The sequence below is a fragment of the Haliotis rufescens genome, unplaced genomic scaffold (genome assembly GCF_023055435.1).
Source record: "Haliotis rufescens isolate VD_foot unplaced genomic scaffold, xgHalRufe1.0.p SCAF_2, whole genome shotgun sequence".
Taxonomy (NCBI): Eukaryota; Metazoa; Mollusca; class Gastropoda; order Lepetellida; family Haliotidae; genus Haliotis; species Haliotis rufescens.
In genome coordinates, this window is record NW_025963890.1 from 52,001,670 (window position 1) to 52,027,117 (window position 25,448).

At 45.6% G+C, this 25,448-nt stretch overlaps 1 protein-coding gene across 1 annotated transcript in view; it reads right to left on the reverse strand.

The window, feature by feature from the left end:
• Positions 1–20,354, reverse strand: part of LOC124126572 (collagen alpha-1(IX) chain-like) — a 250,922-nt gene extending 230,568 nt beyond the window's left edge. Inside the window, exon 1 of the mRNA XM_048400127.1 lies at positions 20,261–20,354. The gene's annotated coding sequence lies outside the window, so the exon portion shown is untranslated. The remainder of the gene's footprint in view (positions 1–20,260) is intronic.
• Between the last annotated feature and the right edge of the window lie 5,094 nt (positions 20,355–25,448).

Genomic DNA, 25,448 nt, shown 5'->3' on the forward strand with positions numbered 1-25,448 from the left:
TTACTGTCCGTGGGGACTTAAACACACTATGTATCCTTACTGTCCGTGGGGACTCAAACACACCATGTACCCTTACTGTCCGTGGTGACCCAAACACACTATGTATCCTTACTGTCCGTGGTGACCCAAACACACTATGTATCCTTACTGTCCGTGGGGACTTAAACACACTATGTATCCTTACTGCCCGGTGGTGACATAGCTGTGATATTGCTGTACACCGCCGTACATGGACGTGATATTGTTGTACACCGCCGTGACATGGCCGTGATATTGCTGTACACCGGCGCGACATAGCCGTGATATTGCTGTTCAAAGCCGTGAAATAGCCGTGATATTGCTGAACACCGCCGTGACATAGCCGTGAAATTGCTGTACACCGCCGTGACATAGCCGTGATATTGCTGTACACCGCCGTGACATAGCCGTGATATTGCTGTACACCGCCGTGACATGGTTGTGATATTGCTGAACACCACTGCGACATAGCCGTGATATTGCTGTACACCGCCGCGACATAGCCGTGATATTGCTGTACACCACCGCGACATGGCCGTGCTATTGCTGTACACCGCCGTGACATGGCCGTGATATTGCTGTACAACGCCGTGACATGGCCGTGATATTGCTGTACAACGCCGTGACATGGCCGTGATATTGCTGTACACCACCGTGACATGGCCGTGATATTGCCGTACACCGCCGTGACATTGCCGTGGTATTGCTGTTCACCGCCGCGACATGGCCGTGATATTGTTGTACACCACCGTGACATGGCCGTGATATTGCTGTACACCACCGTGACATAGCCGTGATATTGCTGTACACCGCCGTGACATGGCCGTGATATTGCTGTACACCACCGTGACATGGCCGTGATATTGCTCTACACCACCGTGACATGGCCCTGATATTGCCGTGCACCGCCGTGACATCGCTGTAATGTATCTGGCTACACTACCGTGATGTTATTCGGACATTATTGTATAAGCTCTCGTTATGTAATATTGCATCTACAGCGGAAACCTCCATTGTAACGAAAGCTTTGCAAAGCTTGCTTGGTTTGCTTTAGGTATGACCACCTCATGTTAGTTTCCAAGTTTCAGTGCTTATATGCTTTCAGTGCCTGTCTGTCTTCGAGTGAATATTATGGTGTAAACAGATTGCCTGAGTATATACAGCGTCATACAGTAAACTACGGTTATAACGAACACGCTTATAACGAACTGACGGATATAACGAACCTACTTTTTAGTCCCGACTATTTGCTGTGGTTATGCTGTATATATGCTTATAACGAACTACGGTTATAACAATCTAAAAATAGTTGTCCCTTTGAGTTCGTTATAACCGTAGTTTACTGTACTTTGTTTACAGACTGTTGTTGGTAAATCCGTAATTCAGATCGACAACCCACTCACAAGCCTGGGCTCCCCCATGCCGCTTCACTCAATATATTTGCTAGCACCAAAGATTTCGCGTTTTATTTAGTCATGGTAGAATGGCGATAGACATACTGTGTTTTCAATGCAGAGCTTGGTTACCTGTAGATTTAACCGCGCTAAATTAAAAATTTGAAACCTCACGCTGCGTGTTCGGTTTAAAGTTCAATTTAGCGCGGTTAAATCAACAGGTAACCTAGCTCTACATTGAAAACAAAGTATGTTTATCTCTAGATTGACACCTGTCCATCATCAATGCGAACATACATCTTATTGTTAATATCTGGTACCAATCTAGAGTAATTATAAACATGTACAGAGGTCAGTAAAATGTATCTACCCTGCAAAGAGTGTATACCACATGTGAAATCCCACTGATCTATATCCCCAAGGGTAAGTAACTAGTGTATACTCCTGACACCGCGCTGAGGTCAGACCAACCTTCGGGTCAAGCCGATCCATTGGGTCATCATCCCAGACACCGGAAGATGGCAGAACTGGGATTCCATAGATACAGCAACATTTGTTTGGTGATGTAGACCCGCACTAAGATAACGCCCGCTGCAACCCACTGCAACACGCTACGCCCTGAGCAACGTCCCTAAGTATATATCTCAGCATGTGCATGGCGTGCGACCTCTTGGAAGTGTGGTCGCTGGAAAAATAAATCACCCCTGCACCCAGATAACACAGATAACCCCCCTCTAAATCCTGTAATGCTTACATATCTGTTCTTTGTTCGTATCAATACATTTATGAGACATTGTCAAAAAGTCTCTTAAAATGCCGCTGTGTGATAGGGGGGTGGGGTGGGTGGGGCTGGAGGGGATATCTGTGTGATAGGGGGGTGGGGTGGGTGGGGCTGGAAGGGATGTCTGTGTGATAGGGGGTAGGGTGGGTGGGGCTGGAGGGGATGTCTGTGTGATAGGGGGTGGGGTGGGTTTGGCTGGAGGGGATATCTGTGTGATAGGGGGTTGGGGTGGGTGGGGCTAGAAGGGATGTCTGTGTGAGAGGGGGTAGGGGGGGTAGGGCTGGAGCGGATGTCTGTGTGATAGGGGATGGGGTGGGTGGGGCTGGAGGGGATGTCTGTGTGATAGAGGGTGAGGTGGGTGGTGCTGGAGGGGATGTCTGTGTGATAGGGGATGGGTTGGGTGGGGCTGGAGGGGATGTATGTGTGATAGAGGGTGGGGTGGGTGGTGCTGGAGGGGATGTCTGTGTGATAGGGGTGGGGGGGTGGGGGGGGGGGCTTGAGGGGATGTCTGTGTGATAGAGGGTTGGGTGGGTGGTGCTGGAAGGGATGTCTGTGTGACAGGGGATGGGGTGGGTGGGGCTGGAGGGGATGTCTGTGTGATAGGGGATGGGGTGGGTGGGGCTGGAGGGGATGTCTGTGTGATAGGGGATGGGGTGGGTGGGGCTGGAGGGGATGTCTGTGTGATAGAGGGTGGGGTGGGTGGTGCTGGAGTGGATGTCTGTGTGATAGGGGATGGGGTGGGTGGGGCTGGAGGGGATATCTGTGTGATAGGGGATGGGGTGGGTGGGGCTGGAGGGGATGTCTGTGTGATAGGGGATGGGGTGGGTGGGGCTGGAGGGGATGTCTGTGTGATAGAGGGTGGGGTGGGTGGTGCTGGAGGGGATGTCTGTGTGATAGGGGTGGGGGGTGGGGTGGGGGGGCTGGAAGGGATGTCTGTGTGATAGGGGGGTAGGGTGGGTGGGGCTGGATGGGGTGTTCCAATCACCCATCTACAGCCGCCAACATAGAGGGCCCAAACCCCCAGATGTTACGTTCCGAGACATATTTTGCTTTTTCTTCACTTTGTTTTGGTGACTAAGCGGTAGGTTTTGTATAACTAAACTCTATTTGAATTAACTTGAAGGTCGTATTTCGATCAAGTCAAATGAAACCACCCCTTTCGTTCTTGCACACAAGCGTATTGTCCCAGAGTTTGGATAGAGCTTGCTACTCGGGACAGCAGGACCACGGTGCTCTGTGCTGGAACGCGGGGTCGCTCCAGGTTAATCAGGAGATTAGCCCTGTGCGATCACCTTGGCCTCATGTAGCGCTATCTGTACGGGGGTCTGAATGAAAGACGTGCTACCCTCCCTCATCCCGCTAATTCCCACTCGCTTGATACACTTACACCACACCGGAGTTGCAAATGTTCGCTGAGCAGCGGGTTGGGACGCTTTTACAACCTACCGCAAAGCATAGCCTTGAATTAACAATCTACAGAAGTACATTGAAACTAGGTGTAGGGCAAGGTGATGCTAGTTTCTGTACAGAAATACACCGTGACCAGCTGTATGGAAATGTAATGCTAGTTTTTGTAGAGTAATACACCGTGACCAGCTGTATGGAAATGTGATGCTAGTTTTTTGTTGTACAGAAATAAACCTTGACCAGTTGTCAGGAAATGTGATGCTAGTTTTTGTAGAGACATACACCGTGACCAGTTGTAAGGAAATGTAATGCTAGTTTTTGTAGAGAAATACATACGACCAGTTGTAAGGAAATGTAATGCAAGTTTTTGTAGAGAAATACACACGACCAGTTGTAAGGAAATGTAATGCAAGTTTTTGAAGAGAAATACACACGACCAGTTGTAAGGAAATGTAATGCTAGTTTTTGTAGAGAAATACACGTGACCAGTTGTCAGGAAATGTAATGCTAGTTTTTGTAGAGAAATACACCGTGACCAGTTGTAAGGAAATGTAATGCTAGTTTTTGTAGAGAAATACACACGACCAGTTGTAAGGAAATGTAATGCTAGTTTTTGTAGTGAAATACACACGACCAGTTGTAAGGAAATGTAATGCAAGTTTTTGTAGAGAAATACACACGACCAGTTGTAAGGAAATGTAATGCTAGTTTTTGTAGAGAAATACACGTGACCAGTTGTAAGGAAATGTAATGCTAGTTTTTGTAGAGAAATACACACGACCAGTTGTAAGGAAATGTAATGCTAGTTTTTGTAGAGAAATACACGTGACCAGTTGTAAGGAAATGTAATGCTAGTTTTTGTAGAGAAATACACACGACCAGTTGTAAGGAAATGTAATGCTAGTTTTTGTAGAGAAATACATACGACCAGTTGTAAGGAAATGTAATGCAAGTTTTGGTAGAGAAATACACGTGACCAGTTGTAAGGAAATGTAATGCAAGTTTTTGTAGAGAAATACACACGACCAGTTGTAAGGAAATGTAATGCAAGCTTTTGTAGAGAAATACACACGATCAGTTGTAAGGAAATGTAATGCAAGTTTTTGTAGAGAAATACATACGACCAGTTGTAAGGAAATGTAATGCAAGTTTTTGTAGAGAAATACACACGACCAGTTGTAAGGAAATGTAATGCTAGTTTTTGTAGAGAAATACACGTGACCAGATGCGAGCTTAGGGGAAGCAACAATAATGAAATGTTACCACCCCCATTTACTGTACCCCTGTTTAAAGTTATCTCCCACACCGTTGTGCACACCTATAGTGTACTTTCACCCTCGCCCTGGTCTGCATCAGGGACCGGTAAGATGACTTTGTGCCACCACAAACGTATGTCCGAGTCACGGGTGAATGCAACAGTTGGCGAGTAAGGGAATTATCACGTGAACGGCAGAAATTATTTCACTGATCAATATTATCCCAGATGTTACTGCGTGGGAAATTGACGTAGTTGTACATGTCACTAGACGAGGGGCGACTCCATTACCTGTGCATGGAAGGTAAGATGGACATACGTCTTCGCATTTGTCACCCATATTGTGTCAGGTCTGCTGGGCCCTGTTATTATCTAAACCGGCCCTTTGATAATGTGTCAGGACCTGCATACAACTGGCCCCCACCGCATATCGGTATCACGTGGTACACAGGTCGCTAGATGGAGCTGTCACTCAAGTAGCGCATGTCGTTGGAGTAGCTGTCGTTTCTGCCGTGTACCTGTCAAGGGGTACACCGTTACCCAAAACAATAGTTCCCTACCTCGTATTTGCATGTGTTTTGGTATGAATTATTCTTATATAGCATGGCAATGATACACCTGGGTCGAGCCAACGTGGCGACATAAAGTCAATATGTCACACATTTATAGGAGAATACTTGCAATAAGTCACACGGGTTCGCTATGCAAGTGTCGTCTGACTCACCAAGAAAAAAGGTTAACTTCTCTTGACTTGAAGGAAGTTGTCGCTGACCTTCTTACTACTCCCCTTAATAGTAATGAAAGTAGGATCAGGATGTGGAGATGAATACACCTGACTTATCGACTTGTATCCGACTTGTGAATACTAATATGAGATTTCACATTCTCCGAAAAGTTCTGGGTGGGTTTGACTAGGCAGCGCTTCCTGGGAGAAGTCTCATTCGCTGTCTGGGTGATGATGAGCCTAACCAGCCCGACTGTGCCAGGATCACCCAAACCCTCTTTGCTGCATTTTATATTTTAATCTGTAAATAACAATTATAACATATTGGAGTGTACCAATGAAAATGAGAGGTTATGGGACCGCTTTAAAAGCACCAGACTTAAATGACTAAATGATTTAATTGCAAGTGACAAAACGTTGCATTGTTTGGCTGCATGTTGAAAAGAGGGTTAACTTCAGTGAGGAATATAAAGATGTGTCATGATTTGTGATCTGAGTACTCGTGACAGCGTTAAAGGAAAGCGTAGCTGTGCAGACCTGGGTGACAGGGGCAGATTATCAGTGCAGAAAGCTGGGAGACCTTTTTCTGATCTGATTCAGTTGTTGGTCCTTGTAATCATACCGGTTGCAGTGTTTGGAATACCGGCGCTGAAGCTGGACATAGATGGTGGCTCGAATGATGAAACAGAAGTAGACATGACAAGCGCTGCTACGAACGTAACTACGCTCAAAGAAGACCTGTACTTGCGTACTTTGCATCTCCGGAAACAGTAACGTCATCAGCAACGAATGCCTTAACGCATATAGTTAGTCGACAAACAGTGGCCAGGCGCAAGGAATTAGGGCTTACGGATCTTACAGAGGACAGTTATTGACAGTAAAACATCGCTGAACATACTGTCTGTTCAGAGCTGATGGAAGGCATGTTGAGTTCAGGAGGTCGTGCCGTATGGTGGAGTGGGTTTTATTGTGTAGGGATGCTTTTATGGGCAGGGGAGAACACCACTGGCCATCTGTAACGGACATCTCACAGCTCAGCGATACATGGATGTCATTCTGCGTCCGATTGTCCTACCATTTCTACAACAGCTGCCACGTGGTGCCTTTTATCAGCATGACAACGCCAGACCCCATACAGCCGAAACGTGCACAACTTCCTTGCGGCCAACAACGTCAACGTGTCCCCGTGGCGTGTACACTCCCCAGATATGTCCTCCAATAGAACACCTCTGGGGTGTCATGGATCGTTGTTTTCGAGCGACCAGATCCTTCAGCCAACCGACAAGAACTGATGCAGGCCCTGAATGACGACGTATGCCGCGTGACGTCAATGATTTTTGATGTGTGTGCCCTGTGTCCACAACGATGAAAGCTTGTTTTTGCTACCCCACCTCAATTCGGGCAAATGTCATGCTGATACCAGATTGCTGTATGACGTCATTCGAAATGCCGATTCCGTTGAGATTTTGATCTTTTCAATACATTATAGTCCATGCATCAATCTTTTGTGGTTTTTAAACTAGAGTGATTTATATTCATACACGTGGAATATACAACTTGATATGTTCGCACATTACATGACGTATGCCGGTATATATTTCCACCGGCTAAGTAATGAACGCCAAGTGGCCTATAACATGACAGCAACAGAGGTTGGACTTACATCTGGATACGAAAGGTGATAGGCCTATGCCTGGGTGTGGAATACAAAGCCACTTGTGTGGCGCACTCCCATCCAGGCAAATGAGAGGGGAACCTTTAGCCTGCAGGTAATCTACCTGTATCACCGGTTAATCTACCTGTATCATTTGTGAATCTACCTGTAACTGCAGTTAATCCTACAAACTCATCCATAAATCTCTTTCGAAGGGAGGAAAACTGTCGGCTGTTATTTTACTTCATGCATCTATCTTTAGTGGTTTTTAAACTTGAGTGATTTAATTTAAACTATGGTAAAGATTCTTTTCGCCGTCAATTTATCTTCATACACGTGGAATATACAACTATATATGTTCGAACATTACATGACGTATGCCGGTATATGTTTCCACCGGCTAAGTAATGAACGCCAAGTGGCCTATAACATGACAGATTGGACTTGTCTGTCCATGTCTGTAGTACCCATAGTCTCACAGGGTCCATGTCTGTAGTATCACACAGTCTCAAAGGGTCCATGTCTGTAGTATCACACAATTTCACAGGGTCCATGTCGATAGTACCCACAGTCTCACAGGGTCCATGTCTGTAGTACGCACACAGTCTCACAGGGTCCATGTCTGTAGTACCCACATTCTCACAGGGTCCATGTCTGTAGTACGCACACAATTTCACAGGGTCCATGTCGATAGTACCCACAGTCTCACAGGGTCCATGTCTGTAGTACGCACACAGTCTCACAGGGTCCATGTCTGTAGTACCCACATTCTCACAGGGTCCATGTCTGTAGTACGCACAAAGTCTCACAGGGTCCATGTCTGTAGTACCCACAGTCTCACAGGGTCCATGTCTGTAGTATCACACAATTTCACAGGGTCCATGTCGATAGTACCCACAGTCTCACAGGGTCCATGTCTGTAGTACGCACACAGTCTCACAGGGTCCATGTCTGTAGTACCCACATTCTCACAGGGTCCATGTCTGTAGTACGCACACAGTCTCACAGGGTCCATGTCTGTAGTACCCACAGTCTCACAGGGTCCATGTCTGTAGTACCAACACAGTCTCACAGGGTCCATGTCCTGTCTGTAGTATCACACAGTCCAACAGGGTCCATGTCCTGTCTGTAGTATCACACAGTCTCACAGGGTCCATGTCCTGTCTGTAGTACCCAAACAGTCCCAACGGGTCCATGACTGTAGTGCCCAGAAAGTATCACAGGGTCCATGACTGTAGTGCCCACACAGTCTCACAGGGTCCATGTCCTGTATGTAGTACCCACACAGTCTCAACGGGTCCATGACTGTAGTATCACACAGCCTCACAGGGTCCATGTCCTGTCTGTAGTACCCAAACAGTCCCAACGGGTCCATGACTGTAGTGCCCAGAAAGTCTCACAGGGTCCATGACTGTAGTGCCCACACAGTCTCGAAGGGTCCATGTCCTGTATGTAGTACCCACACAGTCTCAACGGGTCCATGACTGTAGTACCACACAGCCTCACAGGGTCCATGTCCTGTCTGTAGTACCCAAACAGTCTCACAGGGTCCATGACTGTAGTGCCCACACCATCCCACAGGGTCCAGATCATGTCCGTAGTACCCACACAATAGTATATTCTCAAATAATGTTTTGAAACAAGATATACAGTCTTTCGTTCAGTATAAGCTTCGTTTGTGTGCATGCATTCAGTGTTATTATTTAGAATATACTCCAATGATGACAGCTGAATTACCAAACATTTTCCTTGAGAAATAGCCCGCTACCTTTACCATCAGGAGCGTTTCCCATGAAACAACAGTATATATCACTGCCCTCTGTTCCTCTCGTCAGTACACGTTACCTTGTAACAAAGTCATTTGTTCTCCTTAACGTTCAACTAAAGACTCTCATTCCAAACGAATTAACTCATTTGCAGCGGTTCATCTCCGCCCTGACACGCGACTGTCGGGTGTGTTGTTGGGGCGCATGGCGGGTCAAGCTCCACCAGGGCATCAACAACACAAGCTGAGCTTTTTCCCTGAACACTCTCGTATTTCACTGTGTAATGTGTCATATTATCGATTAATATGAAATATATCATTTGGACTTGACGCGAGGACATGACAACCCAATGATAATAATATTATTAATTCTCTCAATTCATTTCTACTGAAATGTCTAATTTGAATGTTCCTCCAAGCATAACGACACACGGGGTGCAGCCGGCTGCCTTTTATCTCCCCGACACACAGGCTATGGAACTCTGTATTGATTCAATCAACATATTACGGCCCACCTGCCTGATCGATGTGAGCAGCTGCTGACTCGTACAATCTGTAGACCACGTGGTCGATAGTGGGAACAGACACGATGAGTAGAATGCCACGCTATATCATCAAAAACTGGCTCCAACGGGAAATTTCTATTGGTTGAGATTGTGCGATATCTACATTGTAGATATCGCTGCAATGAAATTGCATCACAATGCTTTGCCGACCATTGTGACGTCATTTGTTACCACACGTCATAATCAAGTGGACCGCCTCCGTGGTCTAATGGTAGAGCGTCCGCCCGGAGAGCGGAGGGTCCGGGGATCGATCCCCAGCCGCGTCATAACAAAAGAAGTTAAAAGATGGTACTTGTTGTTACCCTGTCTGGCTCTCGGCATTAAGGGGCTAAAACAAGGACTGGTCGGCTCGGAGTCAGTATACTGTGTCTGAGTGGGGTATTTATGTTAAACTGCGGCATGGTATCTCAGTGTGCTAGCACTATAAATCGGAATCAGTCCGGACTAGTACAAGCAGCCACACACACACACACATACACGTGCATGCACGTCGCTATATAAGTGCAGTAATCTTGGACGCGACGTTTAACCTTACACCTCACCTCATAATCAAGTGACATCACTTATGGCTCATGCAGTACTTTTTACACTTAAGACACTGCCTATTACTGTCTACCAACTGAAGAAGTTGGAAACTGATGTTGGATGATAAATAAAATCTCACCCTCGTGTCTTTTAATATCAAATATATCAACACTTGCTGATATATTTGATATCAAAAGACACGAGGGTGAGATTTTCTATATAACACCCGGGTCAGCTGTGACAAGGAAAGCCTCCATCCCAGTGTCGGGGTTTGATCCCTTGGTGCGTGTGTGCCAACATACGTTGAAATATGGCACTCTGACTTACCCTCACGGGTGCTCGGCTCGGTGGTGCACTCACAACAAAGTCGTATAGTTTTCAGTCTTTATATAATTTACTTTGCTTACATGGCATGACATTTGACCTATATATAAGTACGTTAACATCTTCCAAAAGCTGCATTGACGTGCAGTGACATGTTTTTCACTCACGCACATATCATTTGTGACGCACGGATTGACGATTCGTCATGAAGGGGAGATAATCAAATAATCGGTTAACGCTTGCCGCCAAACAAAATCAATCGTCAAGTTTCGGCAGTTTGTGTTAAAGGACATAAAGCAAGCACTGGTCGGCTCGGAGTCAGTATACATGTACTGTGTCTGAGTGGGGTATCCTTGTTAAACTGCGGCATGGGATCTTTTTACACCTCACCTACCTTTAATAGGATTTGAACCATGGCTCTTTTCTCCGGGCATTGACTGACTGAATTGACAGATACACAATGACAATGACCGAACTTCTCATTAACCGCGAAGTCCGTACCGAAAGTTAACGAATGTAGCCTTTTGACACGGTGACATGGAATTAAATATTTACTTACTAATTTGTATCCGTTAGGAACGGCGACGTTGGTGTTTTATGCAGTACGTGTGATAGTAGATCTTACGAACATTTTAAAAAGAAATTACTCTTATCTTGATGAGGGGTATGGTTTCCTATAATATGCCTATCACCATGGGCCAGTAGTGTTTAGGTTATTGCTGAGTGTGCTCGAGTTGGTCCTATATGAAATGTACACTTGCTCCATGACATGCAACCCGAGTGGCCAAAGAGCATTTTGTACATGCGAATGGCTCAGGAAATATATTTCACGTGCATCGCACAGGGCCGACCCTGTGTTCTCACAGTTTAGCATAAAGTTCTTGAATGTCATTATACAAATACAGGTATTGAAACAAGGTAATTTAAACAGATTAGGCGCTTGGTGTGTCTGAACCGATTTGACGGTTGGGTGTCTGAACCGATTTGAGGGTGAGGTGTCTGGATCAATGTGAGAGTGAGGTGTCTGAACCGATGTGATAGTGAGGTGTCTGAACCTATGTGAGTGAGGTGTCTCAATCGATGTGAGAGTGGGGTGCCTGAACCGATGTGAGAGTGTGGTGTCTGAACCGATGTGATAGTGAGGTGTTTGAACCGATGTGAGAGTGTGGTGTCTGAACCTATGTGAGTGAGGTGTCTGAACCGATGTGATAGTGAGGTGTCTGAACCGATGTGAGAGTGTGGTGTCTGAACCTATGTGAGTGAGGTGTCTGAACCGATGTGAGGGTGAGGTGTCTGAACCGATGTGATAGTGAGGTGTCTGAACCGATGTGAGAGTGAGGTGTCTGAACCAATGTGAGAGTGGATTGTCTGAACCGATGTGAGAGTGTGGTGCCTGAACCGATGTGAGAGTGTGGTATCTGAACCGATGTGAGAGTGAGGTTTCTGAACCGATGTGAGGGTGGTGTCTGAACCGATGCGAGAGTGTGGTGTCTGAACCGATGTGAGAGTGAGATGTCTGAATCGATGTGAGAGTTAGTTGTCTGAACCTATGTGAGTGTGAGGTGTCTGAACTAATGTGAGAGTGCGGTGTCTGAACCAATGTGAGAGTGAGGTGTCTGAACCGATGTGAGAGTGTGGTGCCTGAACCAATGTGATAGTGAGGTGTCTGAACCGATGTGAGAGTGAGGTGTCTGAACCGATGTGAGAGTGTGGTGTCTGAACCGATGTGAGAGTGACGTGTCTGAACCGATGTGAGAGTGAGGTGTCTGAACCTATGTGAGAGTGAGGTGTTTGAACCGATGTGAGAGTGGGATGTCTGAATCGATGTGAGTGGGGTGTCTGAGCCAATGTGAGAGTGAGGTGTCTGAACCTATGTGAGAGTGAGGTGTCTGAACCGATGTGAGGTTTGTGTGTCCGAACCGATGTGAGAGTGAGGTGTCTGAACCGATATGAGGGTGAGAGGTCTGAATGAATGAATGGAGGTCCTATCGTCTAATGAACATACTTCACAAGAATGCAAATTCATGTGTATAACCTCACCCTACTCAACATACAGACTCGCAGGGAATCAAGTAGCCTGGTCAGTTAGGTTTTCTTATTAAAAAGTATGATACTGACTGAAATGTATATAGCTATAAAGCGCATCGACCAATATGTCGATATTCATCGACCGGATATGTAACAGACACTTACCTGCTATAGATTTCATGGCAACATGTGTTTGTTAAGGTTTAATAGCAAAATGAAAAATGAGGTGAAATGGGGTTTAACGTCGCGTCCAAGATTATTGCACTTATATAGCGACGTGCATGTACGTGTGTGTGTTTGTGTGGCTGCTTGTACTAGTCCGGACTGATGCCGATTGATAGTGCTAGCCCACTGAGATACCATGCCGCAGTTTAACATGAATACCCCACTCAGACACAGTATACTGACTCCGAGCCGACCAGTCATTGTTTTAGCCCCTTAATGCCGAGCGCCAGACAGGGTAACAACAAGTACCATCGTTTAACGTCTTTTGGTATGACGCGGCCGGGGATCGAACCCCGGACCTTCCGCTCTCCGGGCGGACGCTCTACCACTAGGCCACGGAAGCGGTCAGCACAATGAAAGCAAAGCAGTAGTAAGACAGGCAAATCCTCAGCAATATATTGGACTTGTAAAGCTGTCATATATGCAGTATATATATCACCAATATATATATATATATATATATATATATATATATATATATATATATATATATATATATATATATATATATATATACTGGTGATACTCTTCACTGGCACATCCTATATGTAGAATATATTTGTTTGTTTAATGTTTTACGCCGCACTCAGCAAAATTCCAGCTGTATTACGACGGTTTGTAAAATAATCGAGTCCGGACCAGATAATCCAGTGATTGATATTATGAGCATCGATCCACATAATTGGGATACGACAACATGCATCAACCAAGTCAGCGAGCCAGACCACCCAATCCCGTTAGGGATGGGTTGCAGAAGACCTATTCTAACCCAGATCTTCGTGGGACTGTAGAATAAACTGGTGACACTCTTCACTAGTATATTAACTTACTCTGCATGACATAATATATATATCAAGGGTGTTTGGCACGTTTCTTTCCTGCGATGATCACTGTAGTCCTGTCGGAAACAAGCCAGTTGACAATGCTTCTGAAAGTGTAAGCTATATTCTGCCGGCAAACAAATATTTACAGTGCGGGGTGGTATACGTTTTGCTTTATACCTGCAGTGGCAGGCTTGTGGTCCTGGTCTCCCACCTGTCTATATCTGGCTCATCTTGACTTTCAAAGTCAACTAGAGTATAATCCTGATGATTTCACTGTCCGCATGTCGGGGATCATGTGATTATATTTCATGAGCTATGTTTGATGTTGGATGGAGGTCATCTGCCAGACGTCCCATGATGCACTGCGCGCCTCTCCGTCACCAGCCTTTTGGGGGGATGCCATGGAGCTGTATGTATGCCCAAACCTCGAGAAGTAGCCTTTATAAGGCACGTATTGCGGGGCCACTGTACACATGGCGGAAAGTGAGGATTAATTGGACGGACATGTTTAAATAAGGCAGCTGACAATAGATATAATGATCAACATTGTACAATAAAACAACATTTGGCAGCTGGGATAGTTAGACCGGTCTGCTGGATGTAAGAGCATTCCCCCAAGACATTAAGCACGTGCGTCAAATCTGGCATGTGCTTTTTGTCCACATAACCCTTCAGGCATTTCAAGCTTTGTTGCCGCGAATAAAAGACACTGCCTTGTTGAAACAATAATGTGAAATATGTCGACATCCACAGCATACAAGACATGTTAAGTATATATAATGATGTTTGTCGGGGAAAAGGAAAATGGCACGGGCACAATATTCTTGTTGTGCCATGATGAGGCTATCTGGGTGACAACTAATTAAAAGGTCAAAGCAATCAGGATGTCGCCACTCAGATTGCTGTTTTTTGAGAATCAAGATGCAAGTTACAAATACAGTAAACTTCTTTTATAACGAACACGCTTATAACGAACTGACAAACTTTTTTTGGGGTCCCACTGTTGTATCTATGCTGTACATATGATTATAACGAACTACGTTTATAACGAACTAAAATTAGTGGCCCCTTTGAGTTCGTTATAACCGTAGTTTACTATATATGGTAACAGACACAAATTAATTCGTAGTTAAACTAGTTTCTTTTATTCATCATGCACTGCCTGTTATTCTACGCTTATGTTTCAGAAGGGGTCAGGTGCCTTAACAGAGAGAAGCCTGTAGCGAGACAACCACTCTTCAACAGGTACTCTACTGCTGGACGCAATACAACGTTGACGACATCCGCCTTGTGACAAGCATAGCAATACGTGATTCCCCATGCCAGTTGGGAAACTATATATGCCAGTCAATACATGGAATTGTAGGCCCGGCACACCAAAGTGCCTGATAAAAGAAATCCACAACTTAATACGTAATATGTGAAAAGACATTACCTGAGTCATAAAGACCACATCATGCCCGACACCAACACCAACGAAAGCGGGTGTTTCATTGAACCTCCGCAGACTACACTCGACTATCTGATCCTGTTTGCTATAGGAAGCGTATTCATTGGTCTCTTAATCTCCACCATCGGGTACATGATTCCCCGGGGCCACACCCCCGACCCCTCCCTCACCGCGCGACAGCAGGAAGCTGTCGACATCTACTACAACAAACTTGGCAACGACCTCGACATCTGCATCGTCGTCGGGATGGCATTTATCGGATTGGGGGGCCTCATGACGTCAGCAGTGTTCTGTAAGACTATCATATGCAGAGAGTGCGATGTGGGGGACGAGGAAACCTACGCCCTAACTGATCACCCAGGCCAGACTGATGGTCAGGGGTACGGGACGGTTGAGGGGGGACAGTTTACACCCTTAGACGGATCGACAAGAAACCAGTAGTGCTCTAGAGCTATATGACCATTGAACTGTTTTATGATATAGCTACTATATGTTTGGAATATATATCACAGAGGCGCATCCAAGTTGCCAGTGTAGCGTGGTCTGGTATGTCTTCATATGTTCTTGCTCAAGATCAACCTGCAAACTTGTTGGTTGTCCATGACGTACTGCCGATATTGTTGCCTTGTGTCGCCTGGGATCTTTTGTCTCTCAGCCGTATTACTTCCTTCCCTCAGCATAGTGGTCCGAGTCTACCATTATGTCCGAGACATGACACAAATGCATTGATGGAAATCCACTGCAAAATCAAACCATCATCTCATATAATGTTTTGCTGGGGATCAAAGTCGACCCGGAAGTGACCCCATGTGCATAGGGTCAGTGAGGGAATCACGTGCTACAGGCTGATGATACCCGGATGATACTGTCGCGCAAATCACTTTTCTAACTCAAACTATCAAATGAAAGCAAAAGAATCAATTCTGACTGGCCAAGTTGCTGTAACTGTTCGTGTTAAACACGAAGTGATGACTTTATTCTGTTGGCGGGATGACAACCAACAGGTTCATAGGGAGTCCTCTCGGACATTTTCAGGTTCGGATTCAGACATAAGATTGAGATGAGGATGGAGATCAGTATTGTCTATACGGCTCTTCAATTAATCAGAAGCCACAGTTTCTACCACAGCTAATCAAATGCGATTTTAGCGTAATCCTTGGCCTGTGTTGTCAACTTTAGTTAAACAAACTTATAAATGTGCATTAGATACAAGATTAATATGTCCACGTGGATACCAAAGTAGTCTGTATTACTAGCAAGTTAAATATATTTTTTTCTAAACAGACAGGCAAAAGAAAGTATACATATGAAAATTAGATTCAACCAAAATTTACAAATGTTATCAAACCCTTACGTGCCGAAGCCCAGCAAACTTCCAAAACATAACTAAAATACCAGTATTATATATTTCTGATAACCATTTCTTGTTTGTTTCATATTGTGCCACCGTAAGGCGTATATTTTCTTTGCCCTGCAGTTTATGTTACCAATCCGCCATTGATATGTGTATTTAGAGAATTTCACCAAGTTGTATGTACTAACCCGCCATTGATATGTGTATTTAGAGAATTTCACCAAGTTGTATGTACCGACCTGAATAATTCTTTCCTGTCCCTAACTTTGACAGGGAGTTTTAGAAGGCATAAAGTTGTTAAGACATGAAAATTAATTTGTCACCTTTCATCACCAACGATAACTTGCAGCTAAAGGCAGCCCCAAGGACGCCATATTTCCTGAAAATGGGCGTAAAGGGGGGGATAATCCTTAATCTCGAGTGTCGCGTGGTCTTTTACCAAGACCAGAGGATGTTTTGTTAGTTTGTTTGTTTGTTTGTTTGTTTGTTTGTTTGTTTGTTGTTTAACGCCACACTCAGCAATATTCCAGTTATATCACGGCGGTCTGTAAATAATCGAGTAAATACCAGACAATCCAGTGATATCATGTCATCGATCCACGCAAATGGGATACGATAACATGCATCAACCAAGTCAGCGAGCCTGACCCCCCGATCCCGTTAGTCGCCTCTTACGACAAGCATAGTCGCCTTTTATGGCAAGCATAGGTTGCTGAAGACCTATCTTGCCCGGATCTTCAGGCGTCTCCCCCATCGAGGATGTGCGTCATGTGACAACACAACACGTGACAAACGCGACATGCGCAAAGAGCCGCCATGTGTAGGGTTGAATTATTATTAATGGTCGAATCGAACATAAAGGCCAAACTTTGTCTCTGCAACATCAGTTTTTACACTGGACTGTATGTTCTGGGTGAGCACTTCTGAAGTATAAGGAAGTGGTTACAGAAGTGCCAGTATCACAGCTGAATGCAGCATCTTCCCGAGGCAAGGGAGTTAACTGACTGTTAAACCTCAGTTGCCAGTCTTGCCGGAGGCTGGAACTCCGGAGTTACACTTTGGCTGAACTTAGGAGTCTATGCATTGTTCAATCAAAATCGCGTAACGAAATCGACATCCGGTTCGAAAACAATATGGATTTCAACGTGATGATTTCGGTCGACTTCAGGATTTGCAAAGTTTGATAAGTGGCAAGTGTTTGGCAAATACTCTATACAAACGTTGCAGTATAGCACAGCAACCACTGAAGTGGCAAGTGTTTTATACTTCAGCTGCAAATTAGCACGGCAACATCTGAAGGGGTAAATATTCTATACAACACCTGCAATGTTGCACAGCAACCACTGAAATGGCAAGTACTTCAGCTGCAAAGGGGTAAATATTCTATACAATAGTTGCAATATAGCACGGCAACCACTAAAATGGCAAGTATTTTATATTTTCAGCTACAAATTAGCACAGCAACATCTGAAGGGGTAAATATTCTATACAACAGCTGCACTATAGAACAGCAAGCGTTTTGCACTTTTACTCTACTACGCGACAGTAAAAGGGTTAACCAACCACCAAGTAGGAGAACCTGCAATGTTGACATGTCTTGGAGATCATCTGTCAAAATGTACTCGCGGTTTTGGTGAAAGTGAACATGTGACAAATCTTGTCTTTAGAAAGGATGAATAGAACTTGCATGTACAGGTCACCTAAGGTCAACTGTAGTCTAGTGCACAGCATTAGGAACGTGTGCAAGAGAGCACTGCGACTGGGCACATGCGGAGACTTCGAAGGCAACACACGGCGACACAGCGTTGCCCCAAGGCTGTACTGACAGAAAAGTCCATGGATGTGTGGTACTTTTATCCTCCTTATAGCCAAGTCTAGATAAGGGCTGTAGTCTCTTATAAGGACAATTGTTTCATATTTACATAATCAAGAAATTATGATTTAAACTAATAATTATTGCCTTAGAGACTTGTGCAAGTCTAACGGCGACAGTAAAGACGTACATTTCCATCCCAAATGCCCTTGTTGGAATGTACCCGTGGGTTATTTAGGGCATATTTACCATTGGTTTTCAGATGTCAGTCACAATGTTTTTGTTCATCTTCAAAAATCAGATTTGCTTTTTATTAAATAAATTTAGCAACAGACATAAAGTGTTTATTAACGCCATGGACATGCGAGTATAACCACATGGTTTAGTACAGGAGTCTGTATCAACATGGATGAACTCCGCCCTTGATGGCTGGCATGTTTGATAACGTATTGCTGATCCAGAGAAATAACCCACTACGTGGTGGAGGACACGGTTATCCAAATGTGCTCAGGCGCCTCAGCTTCAGCCCTTAGACGACCCAGGATACACTGGTCGTGGGTTCGATTTCGGATTCCAATTGTGTTCAAAATTCCCAAAGTAAATGACATGAAGTGAGTGAGTGAGTGAGTATGGTTTTACGCCGCTTTTAGCAATATTCCAGCAATATCACGGCGGGGGACACCAGAAATGGGCTTCACACATTGTACCCATGTCGGGAATCAAACCCGTGTCTTCGGCGTGACGAGCGAACGCTTTAACCACTAGGCTACCAAATGACATAAAGGTCACTCACAGCACCTATCCTGGTTCCTGTAAATAGGACATTGGAGATCTCAACTCAATATAACCCATATCCTGATTCCTGTAAATAGGACATTTGTGACCTCACCTCAATATAACCACCATCCTTATTCCTGTAAATAGGACATTGGTGACCTCAACTCAATGTAACCAAAATCCTGATTCCTGTAAATAGGACATTGGTGACCTCAACTCAATATAACCATCATCCTGATTCCTGTAAATAGGACATTGGTGACCTCAACTCAATATAACCATCATCCTGATTCCTGTAAATAGGACATTGGTGACCTCACCTCAATATAACCATCATCCTGATTCCTGTAAATAGGACATTGGTGACCTCACCTCAATATAACCCAAATCCTGATTCCTGTCAATAGGGCCTTGGATACCTCACGGCAATTTAACCCTTGGCATGATCGCCATGATTGTGACACGTTAGGTGATTAACGTACAATGTTACTGAGCAAGCCATGGTAGAAACGGTACTTTATTAACTGGTGCCTCATCTGACGTTACATGTGGTGTTGTCTCAGAATAGTAGACAGCATGTTTAAGGTTGTGTATCAGTTTTTGAGAGTAGCTCGTAGTCTGTATATAATGTCATCATGATTGCTGGCCTCCAACAGTCACACAGAATTAGAAAAATACCAGGATACATGGAATCGGCTTCCTCGCAAACATTTTTTTTGTTAAATAACTGTGACGTCATTGACTACTGTTAAAACAATGAGTTACAGACAAGCAAACTTGTTTAACTGTAGTTGCATACATTGTAACGTGACCTTCATATGAACGTGTACATTCGTTCAAATATAGGAATCTCTCAACTATCACCTGTCGAAGAGTTGGTATAGATTGATGCTATACCCCCAGTTTTGACACTGTAAGTGATACCCAACGTGTTGCTGTCGACAGGTAAGTTCAAGCCGACCTACAGCTGGTTCCGAGTGAGCGGACCCCCAAGTGCAGCGCCTTCCGCGGTCATCTCACGTGGGTCGGGTATCAATAACATTCCAACTCACTTTCTTTTTACGCGAACAAGTTGAAAATCCACTTCAAACAAGACTGTCAAGATTTTTGCTTACATTTGACATTTTAACCATTCTTAATTCATTCTAACTGTTTTAATATCATTATGCATCACGGGTCCGTGTTTCGCGGTCTGCGATGTCTAGAGTTTCAGGTATCAGTAATGTGGTTAAAGTCAGCACAACACAAACTATTACCAGTTCTACTTAACTGGAATGGAATAACTTAACATTTACCGGCTGAATAAACAGGAGCTGATTATTAAAGCATGTCATACACTGGTACGTGTATGTTTTAACCATAATTAAATCGCCTACCTGTATTCCTCCGCGCGCACGACACAGGTACATCCACTGTGGAGGGAGACGGCAGTTTCACGCGCTGTGACGTCACAGCGTTGTGACAGAGGGTGGCAGGGGACCTTCAGCAGTCGTCATGTCTTCTGATCGCTGCTTGCCCCTCGGGGGAGGCCGGAGTGGGGTGGGTGGGGCTCTGTGGTACACGTGGACGTAAAACACAAGCTGCGCATTGAGACACGGGGTAGTAAGTGGGTGTGTTTTCACACCACTGCTAGTCGAGGTTTCCCGTCTCGTCACTCGTGTCACACTGTCTCCGTGTGTTTATTTATCTATAGAAGTTGAAACATGTGCTATTCATCCGTATTGCTTGAAGCCTTTCAGGAAGAACATACGTGGAATGGAATCATGATTTGTTTTATTACCCCAGAAGTTCAAGAAAGATACCAGTCACGTCCCTGGTCAGGAAAGGTAGATAGCGTGAAGACATAAGCGTTGCTAAATATCCGTTGTCAGGAATGGTAAATGTCTTTGACGTACCAGGGGGAGATATAAGCGTTGCATAGGTTCCTAGTCAGAAATGGTGGATGACTGTGGCGTCCTACGTTGGCAAACATGTGCATACGTGATGTGTCAGCTGAGTTGGCGAGATAGTCAGACGTGGTTGTTGTTTGTTTGTTGTTTAACGCCCCACTCAGAAATATTCCAGCTATATGACGGCGTTCTGTAAATAATCAAGTCTGGACTGCACAATCCAGTGACTGACATCATGAGCATTGTTCCACGCAATTGAATTACAGTGACATGCATCAACCAAGTCAGCGAGCCTGACCACCCAATCACGTTAACCGCCTCTTACGACAAGCACAGTCGCCTTTTACGGCAAGCATGGGTTGCTGAAAACCTATTCTACACCGGATCTTCACGGGTCGTCAGATGTGGTAGGTAGCTGTTGTTCCTCGCTAAGTTGGTGATAGGGTCAGATGTGGTAGGTAGCTGTTGTGCCTCGCTAAGTTGGTGATAGGATCAGATGTGGTAGGTAGCTGTTGTGCCTCGCTTAGTTGGTGATAGGGTCAGATGTGGTAGGTAGCTGTTGTGCCTCGCTAAGTTGGTGACAGGGTCAGATGTGGTAGGTAGCTGTTGTGCCTCGCTAAGTTGGTGATAGGGTCAGATGTGGTAGGTAGCTGGTGTGCCTCGCTAAGTTGGTGTTAGGGTCAGATGTGGTAGGTAGCTGGTGTGCCTCGCTAAGTTGCTGACAGGGTCAGATGTGGTAGGTAGCTGTTGTGCCTCGCTAGGTTGCTGACAGGGTCAGATGTGATAGGTTGCTGTTGTGCCTCGCTAAGTTGGTGATAGGGTCAGATGTGGTAGGTAGCTGTTGTGCCTCGCTAAGTTGGTGATAGGTTCAGATGTGGTAGGTAGCTGGTGTGCCTCGCTAAGTTGGTGATAGGGTCAGATGTGGTAGGTAGCTGGTGTGCCTCGCTAAGGTGGTGATAGGGTCAGTTGTGGTAGGTAGCTGTTGTGCCTCGCTAAGTTGCTGACAGGGTCAGATGTGATAGGTTGCTGTTGTGCATCGCTAGGTTGGTGATATGGTCAGATGTGGTAGGTAGCTGTTGTGCCTCGCTAAGTTGGTGACAGGGTCAGATGTGATAGGTTGCTGTTGTGCCTCGCTAAGTTGGTGATAGGGTCAGTTGTGGTAGGTAGCTGTTGTGACTCGCTAAGTTGGTGAGAGGGCCAGATGTGGTGGGTAGCTGTTGTGCCTCGCTAAGTTGGTGATAGGGCCAGATGTGGTAGGTAGCTGTTGTGCCTCGATAAGTTGGTGAAAGGGTCAGATGTTGTAGGTAGCCGTTGTGCCTCGCTAAGTTGGTGATAGGGTCAGATGTGGTAGGTAGCTGTTGTGCCTCGCTAAGTTGGTGACAGGGTCAGATGTGGTAGGTAGCTGTCGTGCCTCGCTAAGTTGGTGAAAGGGTCAGATGTGGTAGGTAGCTTGTTGTGCCTCGCTAAGTTGGTGAAAGGGCCAGATGTGGTAGGTAGCTGTTGTGCCTCGCTAAGTTGGTGACAGGGTCAGATGTGGTAGGTAGCTGTTGTTCCTCGCTAAGTTGGTGATAGGATCAGATGTGGTAGGTAGCTGTTGTGCCTCGCTAAGTTGGTGAAAGGATCAGATGTGGTAGGTAGCTGTTGTGCCTCGCTAAGTTGGTGACAGGGTCAGATGTGGTAGGTAGCTGTTGTGCCTCGCTAAGTTGGTGATAGGATCAGATGTGGTAGGTAGCTGTTGTGCCTCGCTAAGTTGGTGATAGGGTCAGATGTGGTAGGTAGCTGGTGTGCCTCGCTAAGTTGGTGATAGGGTCAGATGTGGTAGGTATCTGTTGTGCCTCGCTGAGTTGGTGATAGGGTCAGATGTGGTAGGTAGCTGTTGTGCCTCGATAAGTTGGTGATAGGGTCAGATGTGGTAGGTAGCTGTTGTGCCTCGCTTAGTTGGTGATAGGGTCAGATGTGGTAGGTAGCTATTGTGCCTCGTAAGTTGGTGATAGGGTCAGATGTGGTAGGTAGCTATGCCTGATCACCCGATCCACTGAACCGCCTAGTAGGACATGTCAGGGGTCTATTCTTATCCAGAATCCCCAACAGGGCAATCAGTGTGTGTCTGTGCGTGCATGCGTTCGTGCGTGCATGCATGCATGCATGCGTGCATGCGTGCATGCGTGCGATATGCTGTGTGTCAAAAATCCTAAACGTTTTTCGCAAAATCTTTGACATACTGGCATAATTCTCCAGGTGGTGCGGATAATAGTGTTCTCTACTGCACTCGCCTTGTCACAAGCCTTCAATGTTATCACGACGTCAAGGTTGGATAGTGACGTGGTATTCTTCTGTTGTTAGACATTACGATGTACGTCAATAATGGCGTGCAATAAGGCAACAATGCATTGAGCATGTGTTTCGAATGGATATTCACGATTAAGATGAAAAAAGATACTCACAATAGCACACGGAGAGTAAATTACAATAAAAACCTTGGCGATTCCAAAACAAAACGTACCAACGTGTTACTGGCAGTGTTTTCACTGTTGGACACAAGTGTCCATTGATAAATGATCAACCACAACGTTTTAAACAACGTTATGGGAATAAAGTCACATAACCTCACAGAACGCCTCAAACCGCCTTACAACGTCACACAACCACAGAAAACATCCCATAAGAGCGCCCAAGAAATAACCACAACCTCGCACAACACCGACTAATGACCAGCATCGCCAATGAGGCACAATGACGTACAAAGCAAACAGAAATGCCGCACAACGCAACACAACGCAGCACAACGCAGCACAATCACACAACGCCCTATCACGAAGTCTCGCCCCGCAAGTCTCTTTGCTGGAGACAGTATGCCTATACGTATGTATAACAACGGGCTTCCAAGGGCTGAAATCTTATACCAACAAGGCATTTCCATGTTATTTTTTTCCCCTTATATAAACATATCCATCAAACCACAGTCCCGTGACAAAAAGCTGCGGGTAATCAAAGGGCTTAACAATTTGTAAGATTGAATAACAGGTGAAAGAGTCAAGTACCGATATACAAACAGCATCGCGAGTCCTACTTGTTCTTTTGCGACAACTGGTCGGAATGTAAACAAGCGACCGTGGACCTAAAAGGTTTCCATCTCGCTCTCAGACACCAGATTGGGTTCACGGCCCGCGATTTCAACATTGAAACCATAACCCACGTGCAATGATTTAGAGGGCTCACAGCGACACAGCCGCTTGGAGACGCAGCGCAAGGCCCTTGACAAGGCAAACAGTTGTGTTTGAACTGTTTTCTTTTTCATAACACCGAATGAATTATGGAATTCATCTAAATGTTGACGGATTGCGCCGCCTACCAGAGAGGTAGGAAAACAAGAGGCGGGAGTAGACCCACTACCCACTGCGGCGGGGCTGCACTCGTATTGCCGTCAGGAAAACAAACATTTAGCATTCCCAGATATAACTTGGAATTGATCATATGTCCTGTTCAAATTCAGGACATGGAATATCGAGCTTGTCTCCTAATGCAACATTACCCGGGGTATTGGAGACACACACACACACACACACACACACACACACACACACACACACACACACACACACACACACACACACACACACACACACACACACACACACACTACCTTGGGTCACTGCATCACCAACTGTGGTATAGGTATAGGTATTTGCTATGGCCAACTTACTATCTCTCGATGAACCCCAGAGACAGCGCTAACGCTAACCAGCTCCACTTCAAACAACCCCATGCCCCAGGATCGACCCCTAGCACCCTATGCTTGTCTCCGGTTTAGAAGAATTCACCAGCAACCTATGCTGGTCGTAACGTGGGGATTCTGGGTTAGAACAGTTCCCCAAGCAACCTATGCTGGTCGTACCGTAGGGATTCCGGGTTAGAACAGTTCCCCAAGCAACCTATGCTGGTCGTACCGTAGGGATTCCGGGTTAGAACAGTTCCCCAAGCAACTTATGCTGGTCGTACCGTGGGGATTCCGGGTTTGAACAATTCCCTAGCAACCTATGCTGGTCGTATCGTGGGGATTCTGGATTAGAACAATTCCCCGACAACCTATGCTGGTCGTACCGTGGGGATTCTGGGTTAGAACAGTTCCCCAAGCAACCTATGCTGGTCGTACCGTGGGGATTCCGGGTTAGAACAGTTCCCCAAGCAACCTATGCTGGTCGTACCGTAGGGATTCCGGGTTAGAACAGTTCCCCAAGCAACCTATGCTGGTCGTACCGTGGGGATTCCGGGTTTGAACAATTCCCTAGCAACCTATGCTGGTCGTACCGTGGGAATTCCGGGTTAGAAGAATTCCCCGGCAACCTATGCTGGTCGTAGCGTGGGGATTCCGGGTTTGAACAATTCCCTAGCAACCTATGCTGGTCGTAGCGTGGGGATTCCGGGTTTGAACAATTCCCCGACAACCTATGCTGGTAGTAACGTGGGGCTTCAGGTTTAGAAGAATTCCCCAAGCAACCTATGCTGGTCGTACCGTAGGGATTCCGGGTTAGAACAGTTCCCCGAGCAACCTATGCTGGTAGTAACGTGGGGCTTCAGGTTTAGAAGAATTCCCCAAGCAACCTATGCTGGTCGTACCGTGGGGATTCCGGGTTTGAACAATTCCCTAGCAACCTATGCTGGTCGTAGCGTGGGA